Here is an 8,247-nt window from a genome sequence, read left to right on the forward strand (position 1 = left end):
CACACCCTTTAGTTTGTCTATTTTCATCTCACATAATTTTACATGAATTTTTCAAAATGTAAAATTTCAATAGCTCCTTGGTCATGTGACCTAATGTCCGCTGACAACCCTTCTATATTGCATACTCTTATTTGTGTACTGTAAAATCACGCGGCGTAAGTTAAATTTTTCATAGTTTCAAATTTGCAATAGCTCCTTGGTCATGACAATTGCACACCTAAGAAGCATACAGTGGATATACACCCATATTGCATAGCCTCTAGTCATGTATCTTCTATATTGTTGTACATTAATATTAGTTTGACAATTAGGGGGTTCAGTCCAGTGTTGTGTTTCCCCTTCTCTTTAATATTTATGTACAATAATTGGTAGTTCTAAGTACTTATTTTCCCCCCCACCACAGTATTTAACAGTGGTACACAATAGGAGAGAGACAGATAATATCTCCTTTTGTCGTTAATATTAACCATAAAGGAAAAGGGCAAAGTACGAGAGTCATGCTATTAATTGTCCAAAGCAGGGTTGGAGAGTGAGCTAGTGAGGTAGGCTGCAGTGGGTTTGCTGGTCAATACATATACTGAACATGTAACCATAGTAATGGTGGCCAGTAAATCAATGAATAAAAAGGTAATCTTGACAAATTAAACAGAAATTTTAGACCTTTAATCTTTTCCAACATGTCAACAGACACTTAACTTCAATTAAGTACAAAACATTTTACAGTGTTAACTTTCTCTTTATCCCTGGTTGAGGTACATTTCAGAGGCTCTTCAGTGTGGATGGGGTATAGCATACATTTTCAACAACAAAGACTGCACTTCCAGTTTTTGTTCTTTATTCTGTTGAACTCTTTTGTCTTCATTCCTAGGCACAGCACATGGAACCACCGTTGGCATGCAAAACATTCAATCTAAAACAAAACAAAGTTATAACACGTTATAAATAATATCAAATATCAATGCAGTATGACGAATTAGCCATCCATTGTATGATATCATAAATTGTCTTACATGCCGTCACTGTTGTCAAAAGATTATAAACATGTTAAATAAAGTTACAAACCCAGTCAGTCTTTGGGCCACATCCAGGTTCTTCATCAGGGGCACACATGAAGCAGTTGTTGGCTTTGTTGAACTCTGAAATCATAGGCATGAACTGAACATATGGCTCTCCCACACAACTACATAAAAAATAAAGAATTTACATTTACTTTGAATTAAATGTCATTACATACCAGACATTTTTAGTATATACTCAGCCATTTCTTTTCGCAGTTGCTCCATGTGTATTTGAAGCTTCCATATCAATTTGGGAGGGGATGTTGGGGAAGATCTGTAAAACTTCCTTGGTCATCTACACCAAAAAATAAAATAGAGTTTTTGACCTAATTGTCACATAACAGCTAAAAATTAATTATTGAAAATCTAACTATCAAACCTGCATTACAAAGACTCCACAGCTGAAGGTGTCCTGCTGCATGGTGTGAGTTATTTCCCCTCCTTTCCCCTTTATATCCGCCCAGTCGTCTTTTCATTGGCAGGATCTTCTCATTTTTAAGTATTGTCTTTTTTATGTAAAAATAATGGAATTCTGATTAGTTATAGGCAAATGTATAAACAAGCCAAACTTGTATGCTGTTTACCGTAATAACTGTAATCTAATAGGAATTTATTAGTATAGGTAATTTCCTTTATGCCCCATTCTACACACAGCCTAAATTATAGGCACTGAACCATTTACAGGACAATAATAAAAGTAGCATATCCAACCCTATCACATAGTGAAAAAATGTAGAGAGTTTGTAGACTTTAAGAAAAAAATATTAAGTGACAGTTTCATCAGTACGTGCTTAAGGAAAGTCATATCACAAAGATCACAGATGACAGTGCTCACCAAGTCCATGACAATAGAGAATGAATTGTAAGCACCAAAGTGTGTTTGTCAAAATAATATCTGAAAATGTCAGCTGTTGAACATAATACTTCTATTTGCTATAGCAATTTATGATATATGCAGTTGAGGAATATTCCATGTACCAACACTACATGTAGGATGGACATAAGACATTCCCACATACAGTATTTTAAAAATGTTTTATTTCACCTTTATTCAACCAGGTAAGCCAGTTGAGAACAAGTTCTCATTTACAACTGCGACCTGGCCAAGATAAAGCAAAGCAGTGTGACACAAACAACACAGAGTTACATATGGAATAAACAAACCTACATGCAATAACACAATGCAAAAGTCTATACACAGTGTGTGCAAATTAAGTAAAATTCGGGAGGTAAGGCAATAAATAGGCCGTAGTGGCAAAATAATTACAATTTCGCAAATAAACACTGGAGTGAGATGTGCAGAAGATGAATGTACAAGTAGAGATACTGTGGTGCAAAGAAGCAAAAACATATAAATAACAATATGGGGATGAGGTACTTGGATGGGCTATTTACAGATGAGCTACGTACAGATGCAATGATCTGTGAGCTGCTCTGATAGCTGATGCTTAAAGATAGTGAGGGAGATATGAGTCTCCAGCTTCAGTGATTTTTGCAATTCGTTCCATTCATTGGCAGCAGAGAACTGGAAGGAAACGCAGCCAAAGGAGGAATTGGCTTTGGAGGTGACCAGTGAAATATACCTGTTGGAGCGCGTGCTATGGGTGGGTGCTGCTATGGTGACCAGTGAGCTGCGATAAGGCAGGGCTTTACCTAGCAAGGACTTATAGATGACCTGGGGCCAGTGGATTTGGCGACGAATATGAAGCGAGGGCCAGCCAACGAGAGCATACAGGTCGCAGTGGTGGGTAGTATATGGGGCTTTGGTGACGAAACAGATGGCACTGTGATAGACTGCATACAATTTGCTGAGTAGAGTGTTGGAGGCTATTTTGTAAATGACATCGCCGAAGTCGAGGATCGGTAGGATGGTCAGTTTTACGAGGGTATGCTTGGTAGCATGAGTGAAGGATGCTTTGATGCGAAATAGGAAGCCAATTCTAGATTTCATTTTGAATTGGAGGTGCTTATGATGAGTCTGGAAGCAGAGTTTACAGTCTAACCAGACACCTAGGTATTTGTAGTTGTCCACATATTCTAAGTCAGAACCATCCAGAGTAGTGTTGCTAGGTAGGTGGGCAGATGCGGGCAGCGATCGATTGAAGAGCATGTATTTAGTTTTACTTGCATTTCAGAGCAGTTGGAGGCCACGGAAGGAGAGTTGTATGGCATTGAAGCTCTTCTGGAGTTTAGTTAACACAGTGTCCAAAGAAGGGCCAGAAGTATACAGAATTGTGTCATCTGCGTAGAGGTGGATCAGAGAATCACTAGCAGCAAGGGCGACATCATTGATGTATACAGAGAAAAGAATCGGCACGAGAATTGAACCCTGTGGCACCCCCATAGAGACTGGCAGAGGTCCGGACAACAGGCACTCCCATTTGACACACTGAACTCTATCTGAGAAGTAGTTGGTGAACCAGGCGAGGCAGTCATTTGAGAAACCAAGGCTGTTGAGTCTGCCGATAAGAATGTGATGATTGACAGAGATTGACAGGGTCCTGATTGTCTAGCCCAACTGATTTGTAGGGGTCCAGATTTTGCAGCTCTTTCAGAACATCAGCTATCTGGATTTGGGTGAAGGAGAAATGGGGGAGGCTTGGACAAGTTGCCATGGGGGGTGCAGAGCTCTTGACCGGGGTAGGGGTAGCCAGGTGGAAAGCAAGGCCAGCCGTAGAAAAATGCTTATTGAAATTCTCGATAATCGTAGATTTATCGGTGGTGAGAGTGCTTCCTACCCTCAGTGCAGTGGGTAGCTGGGAGGAGTTGCTCTTATTCTCCATGGACATTACAGTGTCCCAGAACTTTTTGGAGCTTGTGCTACAGGATGCACATTTCTGCTTGAAAAAGCTAGCCTTAGCTTTCCTAACTGCCTGTGTATATTGGATCCTAAACTTCCCTGAAAAGTTGCATATCGCAGGGGCTATTCGATGCTAATGCAGTACGCCACAGGATGTTTTTTGTGCTGGTCAAGGGCAGTCAGGTCTGGAGTGAACCAAGGGCTATATCTGTTCCTGGTTCTACATTTTTGAATGGGGCATGCTTATTTAAGATGGAGAGGAAAGCACTTTAAAAGAATAACCAGGCATCCTCTACTGACTGAATGAGGTCAATATCCTTCCAGGATACCTGGGCCAGGTCGATTAGAAAGGCCTGCTCGCTGAAGTGTTTTAGGGAGCATTTGACGGTGATGAGGGGTGGTCGTTTGACTGCAGACCCATTACGGGCGCAGGCAATGAGGCAGTGATCGCTGAGATCCTGGTTGAAGACAGCAGAGGTGTATTTGGAGGGCAGGTTGGTTAGGATGATATCTATGAGGGTGCCCTGTGTTTACGGAGTTGGGGTTGTACCTGGTAGGTTCCATGATAATTTGTGTGAGATTGAGGGCATCAAGCTTAGATTGTTGGACGGCCAGGGTGTTAAGCATATCCCAGTTTAGGTCACCTAACAGTACAAACTCTGAAGATAAATGGGGGGAAATTAATTCACATATGGTGTCCAGGGCACAGCTGGAGGCTGAGGGGGGTCTGTAACAAGTGGCCACATTGAGAGACTTATTTCTGGAAAGGTGGATTTTTAAAAGTAGAAGCTCGAACTGTTTGGGCACAGACCTGGATAGCATGACAGAACTCTGCAGGCTGTCTCTGCAGTAGATTGCAACTCCACCCCCTTTGGCAGTTCTGTCTTGGCGGAAAATGTATAGACATACATAGAGGCATTTTTCAGCTATGATTTTACCATTCAGAATCCAGAATGGATATGACAATGGGGCCAGCACAGGATGTAATACACCCTTACAACAATCTACTTTTTGATCTTCCTGACTTCTTATCTGGTAAACTGTTACTGTGTGTCAAGAAAAGAGCCCCAATTAGGGGTTAGTGTACTCCAGTAGAAAAGGGCTAGTTTAGATTAAAAACTATTGCCCTGTGTCCCTGTTCATAGGGGCATGAGAGACTGGTCAGTGGTAGAATTGAGTTGGCACTTTATTGGCCCAAACACCCATAGACAAGGTTAAGGTTACTCATGGACAGTAATTAGTAATAAAAACATGTTTGCATTGATGCATTGTGTCTTCTAACTGTCCAAGAATAGGATCCAAAGTGTTAGGAAATATTTTTTCCCATAAATACAAAGGAGGATGTCTCTCCTCATACCTCTGGCACTTTAGTCAGACTGCCAGACTGTGCACCACAGAGCCAATCAGGAGAGAATACATACAGGTCAATGGTGCCAATTGAAAGTCAAGGGGTGTGTCTGTGCCTTTTGGGTTCCTCTCTCTTTACAGAGAACCCCTGTGGTTCAAGTCTGCTCTGCGCATGTCTGAAAGTGACAGAGCCAGCAGCCAAGAGTTTTTCACAGTATGTCATAACAAAGTATTACACTTATGAATGTATGTAAAATGCTAATATGTATTAGATCCAGTACAATGGAATAACTAAGACCTGAATTTGAATGCAGCGTGTTCCGATTCCTCTCTCTCCTTCTGTCCAGCAGGGTCAACCAAAAACACTTGGCCTGATGGTTCATGCAGATACTGGGGAAGCAATATAGAAATGTATTGATCCCTTAAATTATTTTACTATTAAATCATTCAAATCACAACCCTCATACCTCTTCACAAAAATGTACCTAAATCAATTTTGGAAAAAGGATTTTGCTCACAAAAGACATAGGAATTTATTTTCCCAGTTAGAAACAGTAGGCCATGCATCAATTAACTATTTTCATCAGAAAAACGAACCCTCAAATACAATATTGCATTTTGTAAATTGTCTGCAGGTGGCTTGTTGTGAATGCACTCAAATATCAAGTCAAGATCAGGTTATGTAAACTGGGTTCTAATACTCAACGTAGATTTGTCTTAATGTACAGTATATGAAAGTGATGCTATGAAAAGGATTCTTCCACGTTATCAAGCTCACTGTGACTGACAAATCACTGCTTATTACTGTGATTAAAAAGAGCATATGAAACATTGTTTTTCATGAGGCCTACCTGTGCGCCTTCCTTTAAGCACCTCTGTTCGAACACCTCTCCTGTCCTTGATCCATTCCACAAACAGCCATTTGTGGATCTTTTCAGTGTCCGTGTGAAATATATATATTTTTTAAACACCCATGTAAAATGAAGGCCTGCAAAGCTTACATATTTAAGTCTAATAGCATGAGATGAAAGTAGACAAACATCAGAGTGTGCAATATGAAGGTATAGTCAGTGGACATTCTGAACCTTGTTTGATGTCAGTAGGTCACATGACCAAGGAGCTATTGAAATTCTACATTTTGAAAAATTAATGTAAAACCATGTGAGATGAAAATGGACAAACTAAAGCAGGGGTGTCAAAGTCAAATGGACGGAGGGCCAAATAAAAAAATCAGCTACAAGACGAGGGCCGGACTGTTCGAATGTTCATTGAAAAATTTTTAAATGACGCATATAGTCTAGTGAACCTAATTGAACCTACTGAAAACCTAACAAATATATTACAATATGATCAGATAAATAAAGCAATATTTTCTTATGGCTCTGTCAGTAATCTTTAATTTTCAACAGACACAAAAGACAAATTTCCTTTATATAAATATCCCCATAACATGAACATTAAATGAAAGAAACCGGTATTCAAGGCACCATCAGTAGACTATATTTTCTATTTTAGCAAAAGTGGGCTAAATTTACTTCAAAGAAAAAACAATAATAGCAATTTTCTATCATCCACTCAACTGAAATATTTTTAAAATATAATTGGATTGAAATACAAAAAAATAAAGTGCAAAAATCTATTAATCAAAAACAACACTTTGTTTAAGGAGAAGTAACATGCAGTGAAAACAAATATTACATTTTAACTTTTAAACTTGAACTGAGTAAAAACTCTAAATATGTGATTGCACAGTAATGTTCACTTGTTTGAGGTTGAGGGTGATACTTGGTGGTGTCCCATCTTTTCCACAAGTTCATCAATGTTCGGGGTAAGGCTCTGAGCTGAAGAAATCCTCAGAATTGAGTGGAGGTGTTCAGCAGTAAGTCGACTTCTGTGTGATGTTTTGTTCAGGTTCATCAAAGAAAACAGTTGTTCACACAGGTATGTGCTGCCAAACATAGACAACGTTTGAGCAGCCTGGATGCGCAGCTGGGGCATTGTGCCGGGGAGGAAACGGGCGAACTCCGCAGCACCCACTGCCGCATATTTTGCCCTCAGTGCATCATTGCATTGGAGGTCAATCAACTCCATTTGGAGGTTTGGTGGTGAGCTTTCCACGTCAACAGCAAATGGGTTACCGAGCAGTTCCAACCTGCTTTTTTGTGCTTCAAAGTCAGCAAATCGGCGTCGAAAGTCAGCGGCAAGCATACCTATTTTATCAGCCAACTGTGTGCTCGGGAACGCACTGGTAGAGAGCTTCTCTTTCATGGTCTGGCAGCTGGGAAAGTGGCTCAAATTTTCTTTCCGCATCTGCGTCTCCCACAGAGTCAGTTTGGTTTTAAATGCCTTCACTGTACTGTACATATCAGAGATGACACGATCCCGACCCTGCAGCTGCAAGTTTATTGCATTCAGATGACTCGTAATGTCACACAGAAAAGCCATTTCACACAGAAACATTTCGTCTCGGAGTTGTGTTGTGTCTTTCCCTTTGCTGTCCAAGAACAGACAAATCTCCTCACGAAGCTCGAAACATCTTTGAAGCACCTTTCCCTGGCTTAGCCATCGCACCTCTGTGTGATAAGGCAAATCACCATGCTCCGTTTCTAACTCCGTCAGAAATGCCTTGAACTGGCGGTGATTCAAACCTTTGGCTCTGATAAAGTTAACTGTGCGCGTGATGATGCTCATTACATGCTCCATTTTCAAGGCTTTACCGCACAACGCTTCCTGGTGTATGATACAATGATAAGCTGTCAGCTCACCTGTCGCGTTTTCCTCTTGCATCTTTTCCCGTATCTTCGCCACCAGTCCGCTCCTGTGTCCACACATCGCAGGTGCTCCGTCGGTTGTCAAACCCACGAGTTTTTCCCAAGGCAGCTCCATCTCATTTACACATCTTGACACCTCTTCATACAAATCATGCCCCGTAGTTGTGCCATGCATAGGACGTAAAGCCAAAAACTCCTCTGTCACGCTTAGGTTGGAGTCCACTCCGCGGATGAAAATTGACAACTGGGCAATGTCAGAAATGTCGGTGCT

The sequence above is a fragment of the Oncorhynchus mykiss genome, chromosome 27, assembly GCF_057628025.1.
Source record: "Oncorhynchus mykiss isolate SJ-2025 chromosome 27, ASM5762802v1, whole genome shotgun sequence".
Lineage (NCBI taxonomy): Eukaryota > Metazoa > Chordata > Actinopteri > Salmoniformes > Salmonidae > Oncorhynchus > Oncorhynchus mykiss.